We start from the raw sequence: 24,114 nt of genomic DNA on the forward strand, positions 1-24,114 counted from the left end.
GACAAATCTGAATTGATGACCTGAGGGTGAGAGGCTCTGTATAACTTGATTACATTTTTTAAAAATTCCATTCTTCTCATGAAAAGACACGTTCAGAACACAATGTCAGTTTATCTCTGCAATTTTAGACATCAATAGCTTATTTTTTTTTAGTTCTCTCTGGATCAAATAATGTTATTAAGAAGAAAAATGTAAAATAAATATTGGTTTTGTAACAATTCGGAATCCAAACTGAAGCCTCTCATAAACTCACAGGAATGTTCTTGCTTTGAAATTCTTCATAGTAGAAAGGAAGATAAAAATATTATACAGGGCAAGAGTGTCCTAAAATATATATTAAAAAATGAAACCAAGGAAATAAAATGGTCAACAGATTTTGAAGGTTAATATGCCCAAACACCCTTTTGGTGGGAATTGTCATGTAGGTTCTAGATGTTATGAATATGTGATATTACTACTTCTGTGGGAGATCACTTTAGAATCCAGAGTGTAGATTTTTGCATGAACAGGAAAGGAGGAAATGAGAATTACTCTTCACCTTCTCTCTTCCTGTAAGGATCTGTCAACTGAGATATTTGTCCCATTTCTCAGGGCAGCGAAAGACGCTGGGTCTTATTTCAGGATCCCCAGGTTAGAACTTCATCTCCAGATATGGTGAGGTTGTTTCATCAAAATAGGCACTAAGAAATTAAAAGAACGAGCACAATGGAATGAAAATGAACAAGCCGTTCTTTTTTATTTTTACGTGCATGGGAAAAGCATCAATACTTTGTCTTCAAGTGCTTACACCTATGCAGGAAAAGGAGGTGGAAAAACGAATTGTTCCATCTGTAAATTTCAAGCAGGGAAAATGAGTTACAAGCATATCAGCAAAAGACAGACAGAGGTGGACCTGGTGGAGCAGAAGGAAAATGACTAACTACCGTTTCCCCTTATTCCCATAACTGATTGGATGTAAACAAAACATTCTCCCCCAAATGAGAGGCAGAAGTCTGACACTGAGCAGTGGCTACTTCTCAAGATATCTTTGTCAGCAAGATGGGTTCAAGTTATGATTTCACCATTTCTATGATTGACATTGTTACGGTTCTTAGAGCAGTTACCATGGAAACAGAAGGGCCTTGCATGTATTTAAAGTAATTCACCTGACCTAGTGCTCAAAATGAGGGAGGGCTGAGCGCTAGTATTTCACCCAAGTATTCCCCATGATATGGCTGATGCAGGCTGCAGTCTTGGTTCTGATCTGAAGAGTCTGTCAAGCAGGGCATGTGAGGAAGGATGAGGAAAACAGCAAATTCCTGCATCTGCTTAGACAAATTCTAGCCTGAGATTTTCCCCTAGGGAGGTATGATGCTGTCAGTAGCCTCTGGTGTTTTCTGCTACCTAAATATGGACTTAATTTCTGTCCTTTCCCTCCTGGTATCTGCTGGGGAGGCCTACAGGAAGGATGCTTCAATCAGTTTGTAGCTGGACATTTGTGTCACCTCTGGGCCAGAGGAAAATGGGGAGAGAGACTGAGATTGAGAGAGAGATTAAGCGAGTTTAAGGTGGTTCTCTGCCTTGGGGTGGACGCATCACATTCCTCCCGAAATAGTATCTGGATTATGTTAAAATTCAGCCTGCGGTTCCCCATCCCTTTTAGAGCAGAGGGCAAAACTCAGGGAGTCTGAGCATCACACCATCACTGCATCTCTTCAACCTTGACTTTGGTCAGATCTGTCCAAGACTCAAACGCTCTCCACATTCTGCCTGCCCCCTTCACTAATATATTCCTCTGGGCTATCCAACTCCTCCTCCCTATTTCAGAATGCTCCCATTTCTTTTAACTCATGGGACCAAGAAGGAGTGCTGGCACATTTTTCCACTGCTCCTTGCTGCTTTGGATGATTTTTCTGTCAACACTCTTCAGTCTTCTTTCTGAGAAACTCAGGTTACCACTTGGACCATTTCTTTCCCATCTTCATTGCTGTCATTAACTGACCTTTGGGATTTTCTTCTACTCTTCCCAGTGACCTTAGCACCTGGCTTGGCATTTTACTTCCTGACCTCTCTGTCCTGATGCACAGGGAATTCAATTTCGCAGTAACTCTTCTAGTACACTGGTCCTCTCCCTTTCTTGGCCTCTCAACTCTGATCACCCTCATCTGTCCTGTAACCATGGTCACTGGGGTAGAAATAACTACTTTTTGATCTCACCTTCACCCCAGACTGAGATGCTTCCTTTACTCCCACGTCTTCCTATCCTTTCACCTGATCCACTCTCACCCTCAGTGAGCCTCCTACTGATTCTTACGATGCCTTTAATCTTGGGAACCACTCTGCTCTCTGCCTCTCAGACCCTTCTTGGCTTCTCAGACATTCTTACCTAGCTGGGTCTCTATGGTTAATGAGTTCTGCTTTCTTCTCAACAACAGTTTGGACTCTCTCAGACCCTACACACTGAGTTGCACATGATATTAACTCATGCATTCATTTCTCCATTCATCAAGTACTGATTAAGCCGCTGACACTTTTGTACTGGGGTTATGGACCAGTTCTCTGCCCTCCTAGAGCTTATGAAATAGTGGGTGAACCATACAATTAACGTGAAACACAAAATTACAAACTAAAGTATCAGAGAGAAGTGACAAGGTGCTGGGATGTTAATAAATATGTCACCGGGCATTTGTAAGGACCGGGGACTCATAAGTTTCTTATGATTATTAATTTATTGAATCATCACAACCAGCCTCTGAATAACTACTTTATATTATTCCCATTTTATACTGGAGAACAATTAAAGTTTCTTGCCTGGGGTCACACAAGTGATGGAGCTGGGACTTGAAATCAGGCAGTTTCCTTACTCCACTGTTTTAACTGCTAAATCCCTGCTGTAGGGCCGTAGTTAGGGGATTTTCTTAGACAAGCTGGTCACTGAGGGCCTTTTTGAGAAGAAAGCATTTAGCCTGAGGCTTCAGGAAAGAGAAGGAGTCCTTCACACAGTCGTAAATATATGAAAGAGCTAGGAAAGAGCATTTCAGTGAGAGCAAGTAGCATGGAGAAAACCCTGAGTAATAAGGAGCGTGGTTTATTTGAAAAATGGAAAGAATATCAATATGACTGGACTACAGATAGGGGGAGAGACTGGCCTAGGATTGGGCTGGAGAGGACAGCTGGGCCAGGTGATCCGAGACAGTTTTGGCGGAGTAAGGGATTTTTATTGTATTCAAAGAGCCAATTTTTACTTTTGGAATCTCTTTCTGGCAATTGTATGGAGAATGGATTGGGAGCTAATAGAGAAAGTGGGGAAAACAGCTGGAAAGCTCTCGCAGGGAACAGGCTAGAGATAATTGTGACTCAGGCTGTAGAGGTGGCTCTGGAGATGGAGAGGCAGAGCTCTGTGGTAGATACTCTTTGGAGGTAGGATCAGCAGGCCCAGGCGATGGGTGTTCATGGGAAGTGAGGGGAGGGATAGAAATGAGGATGAGTCTCAGGTTTCTGATTCACACCAGTGTACTTTACCTTCATTTTACCAGGCAGATGAGGCCATCAGGAAGTCTAGTCCTCAGCTCTCTTTCGTGTACCTCTGAATTTACCATGTATCTTCTTTTTTCCCCCCAGTATCAGGGGAGGTTATCTCCTTACTCCGTTCCCCTGTATCATCTTCAGGCACCGATTTTGAGCCACCCTTCCTGTTTTCTCTATGGTGTTGCTCAATTTCTTATTCTCCTTCTGTCATGTACCTTCAAGTTTTCCTCTCCTGGTGTCTTCCTTAGCTTAAACAACAAATTCAAGTTTTAACTACTCTGAAACAAAGTAGATAGCTGTCACCTTGGACAAGTAACTTGACTTACCTGTGCTTCAGTTTCCTGATAGGCAAAATGGGAATAATCCTAGTAACTATTTCACAGTGTTGTTGTGATACTTAATGAGTTGGCATCTGTAAGATATTTAAAACATTGTTTGGTTTAAATGTAATAAGCGCTCAATAAATGTTGGCTGGTATTTTTCTCTAGGTAGAATTGCTCATTCCTTCTTCTGAACTCTTAGAGTACGTTCTTTTACAGTAATGATTATCACAATGTGGTGACTATTTGTTTATACACCCATAGGCTGTGGGATTATAAAAAAAAGAAACCAGAAACAATAACAGTGTTTTTTCCATGTCCCATAATATTCCGTGTGATACATGGCCTATAGGGCAAATTCAACAAATGTTTATTGAATTAATGAATGAACTGTGAGAAATTTTGTGGTTAATTTAAAGATGAATTAATAGGGGACCCAAAGTGAAGTTATTGCTGATGAAATCTGCTATGGTGATTAACCAAATTACATAGTCATTTGTAATTTTGTAATTTTAATCTTTGACAAAATTATAATCAGATCTCTATATATGTACTAAGATGAAAGAAAGAATCAAAGATAATAGAGCACAACCTATGTGCTATGAGCTTTCTATATTATAATTACTATCCTCTTTTAAGTTACTAATACCATTCTAGAGTGGAAAAAATTTATTCAGAGAAGTTCAGTGACTCATCTAAGGTCACAAAACTAATGTGTGGCGGATCTAGGTTTCCAACCCATAGACCCAAACTGTAAACTCTATCTAATCTTTTTACCCTCCTGTATTTTACTTCTCCCCTTCCGTTGTTGGTAACTTTCTACCATCACCTCTAGCTCCACTTGCATCAAAGATTTTATAATTTAGCCATAAATGCCTTTGGGTCACGGATGCTTATGCTTTACTTCTCATTGGTAGCTTTCTTCCACGGAAAGAAAAGCGTTGTACTTGCTTTGTCAGTTACCGGTAGTCTAAAAATGGTTTTGTGACCAGATAAAGGAATTCTGGGTATGAAGGGGGAGTTGAGGTATTCAGTTCAGCCTGATAAGAATATCAGACTTCAACTGTCAGCTCTGTTTAGCTTCACAGTCCTCCACTGGCATGGTATAACCTCAGCCACAAAAGACAGCTCTCCCTGATGGCTCTCCTAGTCATGGAGGAAACGAGTAATTGTTCCCTCCTAGTTTCTCCAGCCTTACCCCCAGCTTCAGATTGGACTACCCTCAACGAGCCGCCATGCTCTTCAGTAGTGAAATTCCCTTGGCTTCCCATACAGAGAACCTTCATGATTGAATCTTTCCCTTTCCTGGGCATTCCTACGTAAACGATTTCCCAACAATGACTGTCCTCTGCTCCCAGGTTCTTTCCAACTGTTAAGTTCGTTCCTGAATGCATCTGCATGTTGATTGGTCCGGAGGTCTTTCAACCTGGAAAAAGTTCTGCTCTCTCTGAGACATGATTTCTCTAAACTAAGATGTCTTTCGCCCTGTATCCTTCCTTCCCCGGCGGGATAGTTTCGCTATTCAGGCTGCCCAAGCTTCTCCCAGTGATGAATTTGGCTCCTGCATTCTCTGTTTTTACATTTGAGAACTTAGTCAACTGGAAAGCAGATCAGATTGCCCCATGGTTGGAGATGGTTTGTTTTTTCTTTTCTTTTTAGTTACAGTGATGTATGAAAAACATTGTACAATGCTTGATAGCAAAAACTTGATGGTAAATTTCTACTCTTACAAAGGTGTATCTATTTCAAAAGATCTGGTAGGTTAAATAGATTATGTCCTTTTGGGTAACATATATATGATGTCTCAGGGGCAAACAGCAACCTAGCAATGAAATGATGGACTTTTGTGCACTGCTCCCTCCCTTTCCCCACCGTGTTTTGAATGATGGTGTTTTAGGTGATGATATCAATTTAGGGAATTATTCCAAAGCAGGTCTTCTTCACGAATTCCTCCATAGACTGTGTTGTAATAGTAGGCAAATAAATCATTCCTATGCTCCAACTTTCCTATCAGTGGCAAATGGTAATGGATTCCTGATTTATCTTCTGGTTTCTGCCCTTGTCATCCTCCTAAACACAGCAACCAGAGTGGTCCTGTTAAAGTTAGATAATTCTACTCCTATGCTCAAAACCCTCCAATGACTTCCCACTTCTTACCAAGTGAAAGCAAAACCCCTTATGAAGGCCCACAAGATCACGCATGATCTGACCCCCGTCTGACCTTACTTCTTCTTCTCTTCTCTTTGATTCCTCTACTCCAGCCATACTGGGTGCCTTGCTATTTCTTGGACTTAGCAGACATTCTCTTGCCTTAGGGTCTCTGCAGGCTCTTCTTGCATCTCTCTCTCCAATATCCTTTTGGCTCAGTTTATTTCAGATCTTCACATATTCTATGGGAGCTTTCCTGACGACCCTATTTAAAAATCACAAACCCCAACTTTTCCCAATCCTCTTCTACTTTGTTTTTCTCCGTTATAGTATTTCCTGTGCTCATTTAAATATTTTGTCTGTATTTCCCCACTGAAACGTAAGCTTATCTTGGGCAGGTACTTACCATTTGTTCACTGCTTTATTCTCAGCTTCAGGGACAGTGGCTGGTAGGTATTCAATAAATATTTGTTCATTGAGTGAGTAGTACGGTCTATGATTTTGGCATTCTTTCCATTGATTTCCCTTGAATTCTCTGATAAGCCTACATATAAGGCATGGTTATGGTTCCTTGAGGAGATCACCAGGGATTTGAACCTGTCACAGATATCTGGACCCTGGTGGGCTCTGTGGGTAGGGCCTTGTTCTTTAAATTCCTTGTTTCTTACCTTTTCTTTTTTCTTCTTGTAACATCCCACATGTAAATGGGACCCCAATCCATCCCCCATAATCACATTCAATCTTCACATTAACCACGTGAGGCAGATGAAAAAGGAAAGAATGAAGCCCGCAATAACTGAGCATCACTTTGTGCCTGGGACTAAGCCAGGAACTTTCACAATGGTCCTTTCAGGTATGCATCAACCCTAGGAGAGAGGTATCTTTATTCCTATTTTACAGATGTGGCTCAGAGAATTGGTGACGGTTAACCTGCACAGTCACTCATACCAAAGCCTCTTTTCTGTCTTCAGTCCTCTTTCCTCCATGCTCCCCGAATCTCTTTTGCATGGGCGTGGTTTCACTGAAGTCATGTATTAGGTTTGCTTCTTCTCTAAAGCCTCTTTGGCTTTGGTAAAAACAAATTGTCGTAGGTTCTTCATTTTGGCTACTACGTGTCCAGGGTCCATAGCAGTCAGACACAATTTAATGAACTGCAAACAATACATGAACTGCTTAGGGTTTTAACTCATCGGAAGGAAGTTACCCCATCGGTGCAGGGCGCTGTAGATTGCAGAAATGAGATTGTCTTCAACGTTCGGCCTGGCATCTTGACGATGCACACTGGGGATTTTATTTCGGAACAACACTGAAGGTCCTTCATCCTATAAGGAAAGATTTAAACTCTTCCACGGCAGCATCTGAGTTTGTTTTCTGAGAAGAGAAGGTTGATCTGAAGGGAGCAAATCTGTCCCTAGCAAAAGTGCACACAACTTAAAAAATAAAACATCTCATTCAGCCAAGTTTTCTCTGTTGGCAGAGATCAAGACATACCCTCATCTTATAATCAGTCCAGTTCTGGGAGAACTTCTCACAGTTAAAAAGAAGAAAAAAAAAAAGTCCCCAAATTATCCAAAGAGTGAAGCTTGCAAAGCAGCCAAGGAGAATTGCATCTTTCCTATTACTACCACATGTGCTGCCCTGCATGCCGCATTTCACAAAGGGCTGAATAATGGTACACTGCCTCTACCAGGAGTGCCGCCCCACATCATCCCCTTGGCATGATGGCATTCTAGAGCAGAAAACCACAAGCCTGTGGTTTTCCTTGCACGGGGTTCTCATCCTCACTCACTGCCTGCTTCATTCTCAGCCGGCTCATGTGCTTTGAATTTAAGGTTTTATTCCCACGTAGGCTACATGTGTTGCGTTTACACACAGTGAAGGGATTTTAGTTTTCATCTGAGTGATCTTGCTGTAGTGCTTTCAGGATACATGCAAACAAATAAAATGATTTCCCACCCAAAAGAACATTTTAAAAAGTGTTCAAGTACAAGCCTATCTGGAAGAACCTTTTAGGGGGAGGCAAAGCTGGCTACTGGGTATGAAAAAAGATTTGGGTTGGGCTTGCAAAGTGTAGAAGGCATGGGGCCTGCTGCAATGTGCTTAGTGACTAGTCATCTTATTTAGGTCACGATTGCTATGATTGTGGATTCTCTGTATAGTCAAAAAAGAAAAAGAAAGAAAAGAAAAGAAGAAGAGCAATGCTATCTGATATTAGATCCAGAAATATCTGGGTTAAAAATGTTAGCTTGTCTTCTATTTGCTATGTGGTCTTGGCTATGCCATTTCATGTCTCTGAGTCACATTTGCCTGATCTATAAAACAGGAGTGATAATCTGTCCCTTACAGAGCTTTATAGGAAATAAATAATATCTATATAATCACAATATATGCAACATATTCCCCTCCTTCACAATTTCACCCTACGTTAATGGCTTATTGGTCCTCTGGCTATAACTGGGTGGGTTTTCTCCTCTATCCCACTTTATAATCAAGTGTGATCATTCCCTCCTCACTTTTTCTCCTTGAAGACGTGCTTTCAGCTGTGATTTCTGTAGCGGACGTACTACAGGTTAAATCCTGAGGGGACCCCAGCACTGAACCTCACATAATAACCCACTCTTAAATAGGAAAACTAATATTTACGTAGCACTTTAGCATTTAAGAAACACTTTCAAATATGTCATCCTGTTTAATTCTTAAAATTATTTTCTGAACTAGTTATTAGTATCTGTTGTTACTCCATTTTCTACGTGAGGAAATTAGGGCTCTGAAATGTTCAGGGACTCAGCCGTAGTCACACAGCTGGAAATCTGCAGTGAGCATGGCTTTCCCCAGTGGACCTTACAGTAATAAATAGTAGTTTTCAGGTACTGACCCTACCTCTCTCTTCTGTATCATATCCCTACTTCCTTGCTGTTATTATCTCTTGGTTCCTTGTATTTCTGGGAGTCCCTGGGGGCTCTTTCATAGGTCCTCACAAACACGTCCTCATAGCTACTGCTTTGGTGTTGGCCATTTTCCTCCTTTTCAGGTTGGATTTACTTTGGTGAGGTCTGCCGCCTGAAAAGAAGCATTGTGAAGGTGCCTCCCTGTTGCCATGGCTACTGGTGCCTGCCGTCAAAGGAGCTTAAAGTGAGGGCCCAGTCTCATTGTGTTCCCAAAGTCACTGGTGTTTTTTCTCACAGCTGACACTGCCTAAGTTTAGTGACCTTGTTTTCTGGTACCTCTGTGGTAAGAACATCTATGTGGGGAGGAACCCTCTCCCTGTTTTGACACAAATGGGGCTCCATTCCTCAAGCCCAAAGCAGTACTATCTTGCCCCTACCCCAGTGCTTGTGAAGTTTAGTGAAAACAGCACTTTTAGTTTTATTATAGTCCTCTCGAAAGTCCCAGTGAGGCCTTTTATTAGTCAGGGTTCTCCAGAGAAATAGAACCAATAGGGTAGATAGGTAGGTAGGTAGATAGGTAGGTAGGTAGGTAGCTAGCTAGATTTATTATGAGAGATAAGTTCATGCTATTATGGAGACTGAGAAGTCCCATGATGTGCCATCTACAGTCTGGAGGCCCAGGAAAGCAGGTGGTGTAGATCCAATCCAAGCTCAAAGGCCTGAGAACTGGAGAAGCCAATGATACAAGTTTGAGTCCAAGTCAAAATGCCCAAGAACCAGGAGTGCAGATGTCTGAGGGCAGAAGATGAATGTCCCAACTCCAGCCAAGAGGATGGATTCACTCTTCCTCTTTTTTTTGTTCTATTTGGGCTCTCAACTGATTGAATGTTGCCCACCTGCCTTGGTGAGGGTGATCTTCTTTCCTCAGCCTATAGATTCAAATGCTAATCTCTTCCGGAAACACCCTCACAGACACATCCAGAAATAATGTTTTACCAGCCTTTTGCATATCCCTCTGTCCAGTGAAGTTCACATATAAAATTAACCTCATAAGTGTTATTGAGATATAAATTATAAAAGATAAGTTCAAGGGACAGGTAACACACTGACCTTAAAATCATCTTCTGACCCCACTGATCATTAACTGCTGTGTCTGAGGGACTATTTCTTATCTTTCAACACGGTTTTTTCCTCTGAGTTTACTTTGTTCTTTAAGCAAATAAGCTACCCTCTGGTGGTCCCTATTTGTCTCCAAGCACAACTGATTCTTTTGGTGACCATAGCTCAGGCCCATGCAGGGTCTTCTGCCATTCACGTATTATTTTAGTGGTACTCTGACTTTTGGATTTCAAAGATCAGTAACAGTTCAGAAACAACATTGAATTGTCTACTGTTTATTTTGCCAACTGAGGAAAATAACCAAACAGAACAAAAACCAAAACAATAGACATTTACTAAAACCGTACAGAGAGATCTGGACCTTTGCCAGCTCTTTAGTTTAATAATAGAAAGACGATTTTACCACCAAAAAAGGAGGAAAGACGTAATATCTAAATAAAGCCTAGGCATGTTATAGAATACATAGGTTTATCAAAAATCCATACATTCTTCTCCCATTTTACTTCAGATTGTAAAATAATTGTCAAACTCTGGCACTTTGGAACTATTAGATTGCTTCATTTGCTATGCACAACACTTACCGTGAGGTAAGTGTTATCATTATCCCATTTTACAACTGTAGAAATTCAGGACCAGAGAAGCTGGGCATCTTGCCAGAAGTCGCAGAGAAAATAAGGAGAGTAGCTGAGACTTACATTCAAGCCCTCCACTGCCAGTCATGCCTTTGCTTGGTTGAGCAACTGAAGATGATGGGGATATTCATACGGAATTAAGTCTGCTTATATATTTCGAATGTTATGAGTTTTGAAAATGAATTTCTTTAAAACAGATCGTTGTTTACAATTTTCCCCAGTGTGTTATTTTGGCCATGTGATATTTATTAATAAACATTCATACATATCTATACAACGTATCACTCTGAGTAATTGGCATTATAATTTGTGTGCAAAGTCTTTTGTCTCTGTAGTCCCAAAGAATCTACTATCAAAAAAAAATATGGGATTGTTATTATCATTCTAATCGTTGCAGAGGTCCAGCACTTCTCTCCGTATGCTCACACAAAAAAATGGACAATCATGAAATCTTTCTGGATTTCATTTTGCTCACCTTTCCCTTTTCTCCTCTACCTCATCCTTCACCTGTCTGTCTCTTCCTTTGACTATTTCTGTATTTTTCTTCTTTGAGATTGTGGCTGTCTGGCCATTGCAAACATCTCCAGATAATCAGTTCTTGATTAATCAGGTGAGGATTTCCTCATGTTGGGATAGCTCCTTCGTCCAGATTAATCTTCAGTTTACATCAACCATAAACATGTACGAGATGGTTTATTTTTGATGGAGGTGGGCTGGAGGGATGGAGAAAATCATGAGGTAGATTCGTGGTGTGCATGGCTCTAACATTTGATATTTCTGCTTTTCAAGAATGAGTCTGGAGGCTAATGCTCTGTAGTCACCTGTAATTTTGCCGGGACATCAGTTTCAATCAAGTGTGTGAACTCTAAGGACTGCCCAGAACCTGTATTTTAATACGGCTTTTATTATTTATATTTACTACATGGTCTTATTTAGTTCTTATAAAAAGTCAGTGATGTGGATCTCAGAATCCCCATTTTGTAGATAAAGAAAATTTGGCAAACGATATGCAATAGACTTAGGGGTAGCGAAAAAAATCACAGTAATCAGGAAAGTCTTGCCTCTCTACCTTTAGTGAACCCACCACTCACCAGTCAAAGGCCACCCACCAAGAGAGGACACCCACGTGCCAGCCATGTTTCCAGAAAGAGTTCCTGACCACTCCCTGCCTTCCCTCCTGTTTCTTGCCCCCTTTCCATTCATATGTTCAGTTACTCATTCTTTTAGCACACATTTGTTGAGCATGGAAACACTTCCGGGCCTGGTGTCAGGCACTGGGAATGTGATAATGGAAGACAGGTGTAGTTCCCAGCCTCATGGTGACCACTGGCTGGTGGGAAGTGAAGACTAGTTACCAGACAATTAAAATGCAGTGGATATGGGCTCTGGTAGAGACAGTGCAGGGCAGTGGGAGGTGAATAACTCGGACTGGGGTGAGGGACAGTGCAGAGAAGACTCAAGATGAAAGGGAAAGGGGGTGTGAAGAGTATTCCAGGCAGAAAGAATGGCATATACAAAAGGAGTAAGAAAAAGCAGAGTTTTCCAGTGAATTGAATAAAGTTAAGAGAGATGGAGTAAAGATGTGAAAGGACAGAAAATTGGACAAGGTAATGCAGGACTTTGAAGGTCATGTTAATTAGTTTGCCTTAACTCAGCATCTGATATCTAGGCATCTTCTCTTGGTTTGACCCTCATGCCCTTCTTGTGTTATATTTTTTTGAGAACGCTGCTGGCTTGATTATACCTCAGTCCCTGGAACCCAATTCTATTATCTATACACTTTCTCGGTATTCTTGAATGCGTCTACCCTGGAAAAAGGGACTGGATAATAGCGGCTTAGAGCCATGGAAACCTTTAAAATACCCGTGGACTTAAGATGTGGTTTTGACTGTTTTTATGAGATAATTGTACTGAGCATCAAAAAGGATGAAGAGTTGGTCTTACCTGGACTAGGGTAATAAGTTATTGGAGTGTAGTCCTGGAGATGACAGGACTTCCAAAGACAGGTGGCCAGGAAGCCCGTGTTCACTCACATGCATTTGTATTTCTGCCTCTTGCTTCTGAAGATTAAATAGCTTGGGAAAACTGAGGCTGCTCAAAGTGTGAATGTTGGTGAATTTGCTTCCTTAATCTCCCTAAATCCCCCATCCTTGAGTAACCAAAGTTACAAGGGATTTCATTGAGGTCAATAGTCTTCCATCTGAGATGCTTGGAACCAGATATATTTCGCACATCAAATGTGTATGATTTACTTGGACAGAAGTAAAATGGGGCATACATTTTCTATTTTGTGACACCCCTAGAGGGTCTGGAGTGGCACCTTGTAATCATCAGATTAATGTTTCTGTAGCAAAGCATACGCATATCCACACAAAGTTAGATAAACCGAGATTTTAAAAAGTTTCTAGTGAGTTCAGGTCCGGTTTTACCCCCAAATGAGTTAAGTTCACAACAGGTTTGGCTGCTAGATGAGTTACGTAAAGATCTTTAGATTTCAGAGCTTTTGGATTTCAGAATTGCAGATTAAAGAGTATGTGGATCTGTAGCATATCAATTTGTTAGGCGTGATGGAAAAAATTATTCACCGTAGGAATTGAGAAACTCTAGAAGTTGCTTAACCAGGGGTGTGTGCAGATCTGGTTGGAGACCTGCTAAATCAGGCCATCTGGGAGTGGACTGGGTAAAGATACTTTTAACAAGCTCCCCAGGTGGCTCTGATCCACATCAAAATTTAAGAACCTCTGCTCTAGAAGAAATTTCCAAGGGAGATTGTGAATCTTCTTCTCTATACATTTAAGAAAATGTTGATTTTCTTTATATCTCTGTGAACTGACAAATGTATCAACTTTGCATCAAACAGGCTCCTGCTGGAGCTCAGATCACAATGCAGGTAGTTTCTCTTTTTGGGCTTCCTTGTCCCTCTAGAGATAAAGACTCTACCCTGTGGGAAGTCCGGCTGGTGATATGCTTGAAATTTGGCTCTGCAGACCCTACTGCAGCCTCCCCAATTACTCAGGTGCTTTGACACAGTTTCTGTATGACCAGCCCTCTACTGGACACTGTGGAAAGAATGGTTGACTCCTGCTCTCAAAGAGCTCACTGTTGCCATAAAGAGAAAATACCTGAACGTGTTAATGGTAACTAATGCCAGTGTTTTAATTTGGTCACAGTTCAACGCACTACTGGTACAGCTTCAGAGCTGCACTGACACTTGTTCTTTTAAAACTTGTAATTAACGTTTACTGTTAACTTCTTGGGGAAATAATAAACTCAGATGGCAGACATACTAGAGAGAGAGGGAACCTATCGAGAAGAGTAGGGGAGAGACATTTTGCACTGGATCAAGGTATGAATATGAGTATTTTATAAACGGGGTTAATTGGGAGTGGAGTGAAAGAACAAGGACCTTGGTGTCAAACCAGCCTTATCAGCTGTATGTCCTTGGGCATATTAACTAAATCTCTGCATCTCAGTTTGCCCATATATACTATGGAGGCAATAACATGTACTTCATGGGGTTGCTGGGTGGATGAGGTCAGCTTCTCACCATGGAATCACCTGGAACAGCGAACATTGGTTTCTTCATTCTCTCTGCCCTACAGCACTTGGGTTGTTTGTGTTTCTGCACCTGTTCCTCTGTCCTGTGCCATTGATCTGTTACCTGTTGGTCTCACACTGGATTGTGAGCTCTTGGAGAACATGGACCTCGTCTTTCTAACTCTTTTATCCTTTGTGTCTGGCATGTGGTAAGCACTCAACAAAGGTTTGTTGAGAAGCAAGAGAGCAGCATGGATTACGGATGTTGTGAAGAAGTGGACTTTGAGCAGTATAGCACTGCTAATAAAAATGTATGTGTGTGGTATTGTTTTTATACATTTTACTGATATGAAGGATGTATAGCACACATTTACAAATCATAATAAAATATACGGTACCCTTCATTCTCAACTTCATATAGCTAAGTGATTCCCTCAGAATGCTTTCCTAAGTCTAGATCACGGGTGGGCAAACAATGGTCAAATCTGACCCACCACCTACTTTTATAAATAAAATTTTACTGAAGCATAGCCATACCCAGTGATGGCCGTGTGCTACAACGGCAGAGTTGAGGAGTTGTAACAGGGACCATATAGGCCTCAAAGCATATTGATTATTGAGTTCTTTAGAGGAAGGGGAGTCTCTGTCTCTTTTTCTTCTCCCCTTCTCCTCTTCCTCCTCCTTCTCCTCTTTCTTCTTTATAACCCTTTAAAGGTATAAGAGACACTTTTAGCTTGTGGACCATACAAAAATAAGCTAAGGGCTAGATTTGTCCATTGAGCCATAGATCACTGAGCCTCAGTCTAGCCAATCCACAGAACAATAAATCAAGCCCTGATTTGTAGTATTTGCCAATTACTGTGGTGTAAATACTCCCAATATGGTTGATTTCCAGCTACCAACATGATATCACTGGACATGGAATTAGAACAGATGCACGATAGCACACCCTTGTATAGTATTTCAACCATACAGAATCAACAGATTTAAATAACCATAAGAGCGTAGATAACAGTAAAATGTAGTGAAATAGTTAAGAAGTGTTGAGTTTTGAATATTTCTTAGCTTTGTTTATAATATAACATGTAATAATAAGTTTATATAATTTAATTTTAAAAATATTATTTATTTTATTGAAGTACAGTTAATGTACAATGTTGTGTTAGTTTCTGGTGTACAACAAAGGGATTCAGTTATGTATATATATGTATTCTTTTTCATATTCTTTTCTATTATAGTTTATTATAAGATATGGCATATAGTTCCCTATGCTATACAGTAGGACCTTGTTGTTTATCTATATATAGTAGTTTGTACCTGCTAATCCTAAGCTCCTAATTTATCCCTACCCCCCTTCCATTCCCCTTTGGTAACCCTAAGTTTGTTTTCTATGTCTGTGAGTCTGTTTCTATTTTGTAAATAATTTGATTTGTGTATAATTTAATTTTTAATAATAACTGTGATTGACAACTGGATTGCAGAATTCCTGAAAATTTAAGAGTCTGCTCTTGCAAGTTGATAGAATCTGGCTCTATCACATTTCTGGATGTTTGAGTTAGTTCCTAATGGGTCTTGATAAGTGTAGGAAGAGAAAGGCAGGAGTTTGCTCTTTGCACTTCATTTCTTTGTCCCCCAGCTTTCATCTAGTTAAAATCCTAGTGACACTGATGCAGAATCTGATCCAAGTTAGCCTTTCTCCCTGAAAATGTCTAAAGTGAACTAGCAGAGGTGAGGATGTGGGTGAAACCCAATGAAGGGACCCCATAGAGGTTCAAATTGCTAAAACAGTGCTTTTTACCATTGGACCCCCTAGTCAGTCCTGCCAGCTCTAATGATCATTCTCATGACCCTATTCTTATGAATAGGCTTCACCTGATAGTGTAAATGGAGTTTTGTAGGGAAGGAGATGAATTTTTGGAATTGTACCACTTCATTTATTGTTAGGTACATATTAGTAACTGGACATTTGGCTTCTATACTTGGGAGGCTTATCCTCTTCTCTGATGGCAAGGTGATGCCCTATTACTTGCAATGTTACACTTTTAGGGACAAGCAAGGAAGAGGCAGAGCCAGCTGATGTAGTCATTATCGTGAACGAACAACAGGGCAAAGCAACCGTCATACCATACCTCTCATGCCGAGCTCTTTAATGGGTGTAATTTTGTTAGTCTTGCAGGAAGGATTCTTTAGGTCGTTCACACTGTGAGAGGCAAGAAGGAAAAGCTAATTTAACAAGGTTGTCACCTTCTTGAAAGCCTATTCAAAAGCTTGCTAGCTGAAGACATTTGCATAAAAGGGAGGGGTCAGTGCTGAGAGCTCTCCCTTCTCCCCATTTCACTTTTCTTCATTCAACAGGGACTTGTGGAAATAAAATATGTCTAAGGAATGGAGAAAGAAAGGAGAAGAGACAAAAGCTACATTTCCTTTGAAATCTGTACATGAAGGATCTGTGTCTTGTGTAGAGCGGGTGAGGTGCTCTGTAGCTCTCAGTGACATTACCGGGGGGAATCTGGGGCCAGAGGTGTACAGGTGGGGTTGTCAGTCAGAGACAACGTCAAGGGCTCTTACAAAAACAAAAGGAAAGAAAATGGATGTTTAATCAATACAGTTGCTCTCTGCTTAACCTTTGGTTCTAAGCAACATTCACTGGAGCCCAGCACCAGAGTCCAATATTTAACACATAAAAGGTACTCGAAAAGGTGAAGCCTTGGAGAGCAGCTAGAAAGTGAAGATGGAACTGAGGGATAAGAAATGGAAAGAAAAAGACTTGAAGGAGAAGGAGGTCAAATGGATGTTTAAAGGCTGGGATCCATTAAGAATAGGCTGGGTGCCACTAGAGGGACAGATGGACGACCCATTGGTAGACTGCATGGATGCTGGGTGGCTGGTGATCTGTGCTGTATTCCGTTTACCTTTCCTTACTCCTGGAGGATATCAGAACAGCTCAAGCTTTGGCTGAATAAGAGAGGAAGAAGCAGCCACAGCGGGCTAAACTTATCGCTTGGTCTGCTGTTGCTTCTGATGATACCTGGTCAGCTCACTATCTCTACTCTTCCTTCGGGTACATGATTAACGATGGTGGAGGAGGCGGTGGGCTCTAGAGCGCAGGCTCAGTGGTTGTGACACGTGGGCTCAGTAGTTGTGGGTTGCAGGCCCTAGAGCGCAGGCTCAGTAGTTGTGGCGTGCGGGCTTAGTTGCTCCGTGGCATGTGGGATCTTCCTGGACCAGGGCTCGAACCAACATCCCCTGCATTGGCAGGCGGGTTTTTAACCATGGCACCACCAGGGAAGTCCCCAAAACACATATTTTAAAATCTACCGTTGGCTATTTATTTAGGCTCTCTGGTACAAAGTGTTGAGTTAATTGTGCTCCTCAATTCATGGAACATCATCAATGATCCTTGCAAGGTTTTCTCTTACTTTTTGCTCAGTACTGTGTTTTTAGATCTATCCATGTTGTTTTGTGTATATATACCTAGTAGCTTCTAAATAATGCTTAGCATTCTACGTCCAATACATTTTACTCATCTCTTGGTAAGGTGATGGACAGCTAGATTGTTTCCAACTCACCACTATTAATAACTCAATGAAATATCCTTGCACGTGTTCCCTTTAATACCTGTGTGATTCTTTTTATGAGATATAAACCCAGGAGTGGAATTGCTGGACCCAAAGATATATGTACATTTAATTGAAGTATTGCCAAATTGCACACAAGAACGGTTGTACTTGTCAACATCGCCAGTACCATTGTAGGAGGTGTCCAGTATTGCTTCATCCATTCTAATACTTGGTACTAGCCAGCTTTCTAATTTTTGAAAGTTTTTTTGGTCATTTTAATGACTAACTTAAAAAAAATTAAGACTGTTTTTTAGAACATTTTATGGCTCTCATCAAAAATGAAGTGAAGATACAGAGATTTCCCATATTCCTCCTGCCCACACACATAATGGCCTCCCCCATTATCAACATCCCCCACTAAAGTGGTACGTTTGTTACAGCTGATGAACCTACACTGACACGTCATAAATGCTCAAAGTCTATAGTTTACCTTGAGGTTAACTATTGGTATCATGCATTTTATGGGTTTGGACAAATGTATTGATATAAGGACATACTCTTCTTGTGTGAGTTTTGGCAAATTGTGTTTTTCAAGGAATTGGTCTATTTCATCTAGGTTATCAAATTTATAGGCCTAGTACTGTTCACAGCATTCCCTTATGATCCTTTTAATACCCATGGGATCTGTAGTGATTTCCCCTTTTTTCATATCCCTCATTGTTGTTTTAATATGCATTCCTATAAATACAAATGAGTGTAAGCATGTTTTCATATGTTTGTTAGCCTGTTGAAATTCCTCTTCTGTGTATTACTAGTTTATATCTTTGTCCCATTTTCTGGCTAGATTTCCTGTTCTTTCATTATTGATTTTAGGAATTCCTTGCATATCCTGTGAATTCTAGATATTAGTCTCTTGTTGTTTTTAGATAATGAAAATAGTTTCTTCCATCTGTCAGTTGTCTGCTAACATTATCAAAGGTGTTCTCCATGAAATGGATGTTCATAATTTTTGTGTAATAAATCTATCATTTTTTTGCCTTATGGATTAAGCTTTCAGAGTTTTGTTTTAGAAGTTCTTCCCTACCCTGGGGATATAGATATTCTCCTACATTATTTTATATCAACCTCATTGTTGTCTTTCTCATCTACATTTTTAATCCATCTGCAACCAATGTTGTGTATGGTGTAAAGTAAGGGTCTAGGTTTAGTTGCTGTTCGTACTGGGCCAGTTATTTCTAATACCATCTATAAAGAATCAGCCTTTTCTGTAGTGCTCTGTAGTGCTACCTTTATTATATATCAGGTTACTGTAAATTCATGGATCTGTTTCAGAACCGTCTACTCTCCTCCACTGATTTGTTTGTTCTTGTTACATATTGATTCTATTGCAATGGGTTTGTACAGATCTTAATATTTGGAAAACAAGTCTCCACTCTTTATTTGTTAATTTTATTGGAGTATAGTTGATTTACAATGTTGTGTTAGTTTCAGGTGTACAGCAAAGTGATTCAGTTATACATATATATATATTCATTCTTTTTTACATTCTTTTCTCATATAGGTTATTACAGAATATTGAGTAGAGGTCTCCACTCTTTCTTTACTCAACTTTTTCAAACCTGACTTAACTAATCATAAGCATTTTTTCTTCCATATAAATTTTGGAATGAATTGAGTTCCTTAAAGACCTAAATGAAATATAGTATAAGATTTAATTTTTAGGTTAATTTTGGGAGAAATTAATAATTTTATGATATAAACTATTATCATCTAATATGATGAGTTTTCTCTCCATTTACATGGATCTTAAGTATTATTTCTTTCCTTACAGTCTTCACATCTGTTATTTTTTTTCTTACTGTATTGGGCATGACCTAGTATTATGGTAAATGGTAAAAACCGTCTTTGTCTTGTTTATGTACTTAAACGTTCTCTAATAAGAGAAATATATATAGTGAATTTTCAGATATAATATTTTCCATTTTAATGAAGTTCCCTTCAATCCCTGGTTTGCTAGGAGTTTTGTCATAAATAGCAGATAAACTTTATAGTTTTTGCTGTATCTAGGATTTTTCTCATTTAGTTTTCTCACTATTAATGTGTTGCATTTCCTTGGAATATTTTTGGTTATTGAACCATCTTTGCATTCTTGAGATACACCTTACCTGATCATGATGTATTTTGTTTTATATATACTATTAGATGTTGTTACCTAATATTTTTGCATCTATCAAATCAATTTGGCCTCTAAGTTCTTTCTTTAGGACAAGTATGGTATAAAGCTTAAGAATGCAGACTCTGGAACCAGACTGCCTAGATTTCAATTCCAGCTTGGCCACTTACTAGATGTGTAATCTGAGGAAGCAGATTTCTTCTTTCTGGTTTCGTTTTCCCCATCTGTAAAATGGAATTAATGTTTATGATACCTAACTTATAATTTGTATTTATGAATAAATGAGTTAAAATAGAGAAAACACTTAGAATACCTGGCACATAGTAAGCTCTGTCTAAATGCTAACTTTGATTATGGCACCAAATTTATTTTATTTGGGGGCAACATGACACTAGTCTTATAAAATAATCTAAAGTTTTCTCACTTTTCCTATTTTCTAGAACAATTTATATAAAATAGGGATTATCTGTTCCTTGAAAATTTGGTAGGAGTCAACAAAACAGCTTTGTGGGCCTAGAGATTTTTCCAGTGGAGACGTCTTTTTAACTTCCCTGTTATTTTAACATCTTTATGCTTATTGGTCTGGTCAACTATTCTATTTCTTCTTGTACCAATTTTAACATTTTATAATTTTTTTTGCAGGAATGTATTCATTTAGTCTAGATTTCAAATGACTTAAAGGACAGTTGTTCATAATATTATTTTATATAGTTTTTTTTTTGTATCTGTAGTTATTCTTTTAAATTCTATATTTAATTATTTGTATCCTCCTCTCCCTGTTTTGCTCAGTCTGGCTAAAGGACTACCTTATTAAGTTTTTTCAAAGAACCAGATTTAGTTTTGTTAAACTCATTTCCTCCTCTTCTTTTCTTGTCTATTTTATTGAGTTATGTACTTATCTTTTATTATTTAACTGCCTTTGTGTTTCTTGGAATACATGTTCTCTTGGGACTTTTTTATCCAACTTCTTGCCCTAAAATCTTAGCTTTTTTCCCTTAAATTATTTTGTCTTTGCTGATAAAATATATCTCAACCCATATACTTATAAATACTTCTTTGGCTGTGTAATGTAGATATTGGCATATTATATTTCATTGCATTCAGTTCTAAGTATTTCTAATTTCTATTCTAATATCCTTCAAACTCAAGGGCTATTTAATACTATATTGTTAACTTTCAGATATATGGGATTTTTTGAATGAAGCCTTTATTTTGTAATTGAGACAAGTTTTATACTTAGGACATTTGGTATGTACATTGGATACACAAAATATAAACAAGTCAAAATAAACCTCAAACCAGAAAACATAAGTGGAAGAAGGTTACCGTTGCCTAGGCTACTCACAAAAAAATTTAGAAAATTGATTCTGATAACTGTGAAATGCCAGTTTTTTTGAAAAGAAATAATTGACCTCTTGATCTTATTAAGAAATATTTGCAAAAGAAACTTGTGGTTTTAGTATTTATAACTGTAAGACAGTGAGGAAGTTTTCAAACCATGTGCTCATAATCCATGAATGAATCAGTGAATCCATGAATCTGTTTTTTTCTGGTCTAACAGGTAGTAGCAAAAATGACCACCTCTGGGGAGCTTCCTTTCTGGGGACATAAAGTTGTAGCTCTTGCCCCAACCCCATCTACTTTGGAGGGAGAGACTTCAGAAGCTCCAGTCTTGGTGGAGGCCCAGAGTTGCCGATCTCCAGCTGCATTCTCTCAGACTTCTAAGCTGTGTTTGAGGGTAAGATTTGGATAAATAGGAGAAACATTTAGTTTCTAATTTCCTACAGCTCCTGTGGGGACATTTCTCCCTTCTGTCCCTGCACATAATCTTCAAGTGGAGGTAGCCAGAAATGCTGTATAGTGGGATATGCGCTACTAACTTTAAAGGCATCTTTGTAGGAGGTGACAGCTTCAGATGCAGCAGAAATTATGGTGGCATGAGCTGCAAAGTTCAGCACATAATAGGAACCCTGACGCTCTGAGGGGGTACAGGGAGGCCCAGAGACTATAACATTACCAGTTGGATCCAGGGAGCAAAAGGTTGGGCATGGCTGAGACTAGTATACGGCATTAATATTTCCTAGAAAGCTTGAAGTCTCGTAGGTTTTACCATCAGAGTTTAGGTCTCGCTTGAACTGGTTGATTCTGGAAGTCTTCCCCGAGCCTGTGGAACTGCTTTGTCAGGTAGCTCTCTCATTCTTGCCATCCTTGGATATACTGGTTAATGATGCGATCGTTTCTTTCTTTGAAGGCCTCTCTGGGAGAAGATACAAATCCTTTGTTTCTATCATCTCTCAGCATTGTCTTAACACTAGTTATTGATCCAAAAAAAAAAAAAAAACTCCTTAAGTTTTCCTCATAAACATCATCATCCTGTTTTATAACAGAATATCTAAAGGCTGTGAAAATCAGATTCAGAGAGATCACATCTTTATTTAATCAAAATCTTCTGACAGAACCTCAATAATAGATCTAGTCTGGACTGGGGATTTGTAGTTTAGTCATTCTTATTTAAATTATCAAATTATGAAAGAAATTTAGCCAGGAAATTTCCTTCAAGTTTGCAAAAATTCTTTAAGGAGAAATCAAATGCCATCCGCAGAAGCTTTCCAGCCACCATTTCTCTAACTAGAGTGATTAGGAAGGTTTCCAGTCTCTTAGGAACATCCTGGATTATTTCTGCAATCCTGGCATCTCATCTGGAAGTGTCTTGGTTTGGCTAACAAATTTTATGATCATCGTATCTATAACTATAGGTTTTACGTCCTTGGCAGTTTGAATATTAGTTGGTTGCCACTCTCTAGGGCCTCAGATGGTCTTTGAATCAGGTCCACTTCACATGCCAGGCTCCAAGGGTGCATGAGGAAAACAGGAACGTGGTGGGATAAAGGGCAGACAAGACAAATAGGAGCATGCAAGCTTCTAGATGCAGGCTTCTGCAAAAATGGGTAAAGTTAGAGGGACAAAGTCTGCCATGTAGCATGTGAGGTCACAAGAGGGAAGTGCATATGATTCAAGCAGAAATGTGTTGAATCATGACACAGAGAAGTTCTCTGGACAAAAAACACTATGTGCAGGCAGAAAACAGGTGAATGTGTACAGGTCACCATGAGACAAACTACAGTGGCAATTCAAGAGGGGAAGATGTAAATTCCCTAACTGTTCTCTAGGAGGAATACATTGTTTTATCTTTTTTCTCAATTTTTGAAAATCCCTTTCCCCTTTAGTCTATGGATCCTGAAAGCAGTAGAGGCAGTGGTGATCGGGGTGATGTGGAATTTTGTATATTTTGTATTGATTTCAATTTTTTTTTTTTTGCTATTGGTCTCTATGGTATTAATTATATGGAATTTATTGACTTTTTTTTTTTTGGTAGCCCAGAACATGGTTAATCTGTAAATGTTGACCATATGTTTGAAAAGAAAGGATATCCTTTATAATGTGAAAAGATCTCTATGTATCTAATAATATAAACTTTTGAATTATTTATGTCTTCAGTATACCTGATTACTTTTTGGCTTTTTGATCTACCAGCTTTTGAAGGCATGTATTACAGTCTCCCAAATTTTCCACCACAATTACCAATTTATCTGCTTCCCTCTATTAGTTGTTGCATTATATAGTTTGAAACTATGCTGTTAGATCCATATAGGTTCATGATTGTTAGATCTTATTGCTCTACTCTTTGTTTCACAAGAGTATGACATCTCTTTTTGTTACCTATTGTGTCTTTATATTTTGAGAGATTTTATACATTCTAGATTTCTTTGGTTTCATCTATTTGAAGATTTTCCTGTCCCAAAACTTGGAGAAAATCATCTAAAGGTATTTGAATAGGATTTTTCAACCTTGGTACTATTAAAGTCTTAGTCCAAATAATTTGCTGTGTGTGGGTGGTGGTGGTGGTGGGGATTGTCCTGTGTATTGTAGGATATTTAGTAGCATCTGTGGTGTCTAATCACTAAACAGTAGCAGTACCTTTTCCCAGTTGTGAAAACCAAAACTGTTTTCAGATATTGCCAGATGTTCCCTGAGGTGGTGGGGGATTGCCTCCAGCTGAGAATACTAGATTAGAGGGAATAATCTCTAGAGCTCAGCCAAGACCAGGAATAGTTTGTGCTTCCACAAGTCCAGTGGAAAAAATCCTCATGATTCATGAACAGGAAGTAGAGAACTCAGAGGGGTATTGCTTCAATCGTGGAGTATAATTAGCCCTCAACTAAAGGTTGC

The 24,114-nt window shown here is 39.3% G+C and overlaps 1 long non-coding RNA gene across 1 annotated transcript in view; it reads left to right on the plus strand.

The window, feature by feature from the left end:
• Positions 1-21,937, plus strand: part of LOC307189213 — a 39,509-nt gene extending 17,572 nt beyond the window's left edge. The window contains exon 3 of the long non-coding RNA XR_013829120.1: positions 21,446-21,937. This is a non-coding gene — a long non-coding RNA (uncharacterized lncRNA). The remainder of the gene's footprint in view (positions 1-21,445) is intronic.
• Positions 21,938-24,114: the final 2,177 nt, after the last annotated feature.

Source organism: Stenella coeruleoalba, assembly GCF_951394435.1.
Source record: "Stenella coeruleoalba genome assembly, chromosome: 7".
In the NCBI taxonomy this organism is placed as follows: Eukaryota; Metazoa; Chordata; class Mammalia; order Artiodactyla; family Delphinidae; genus Stenella; species Stenella coeruleoalba.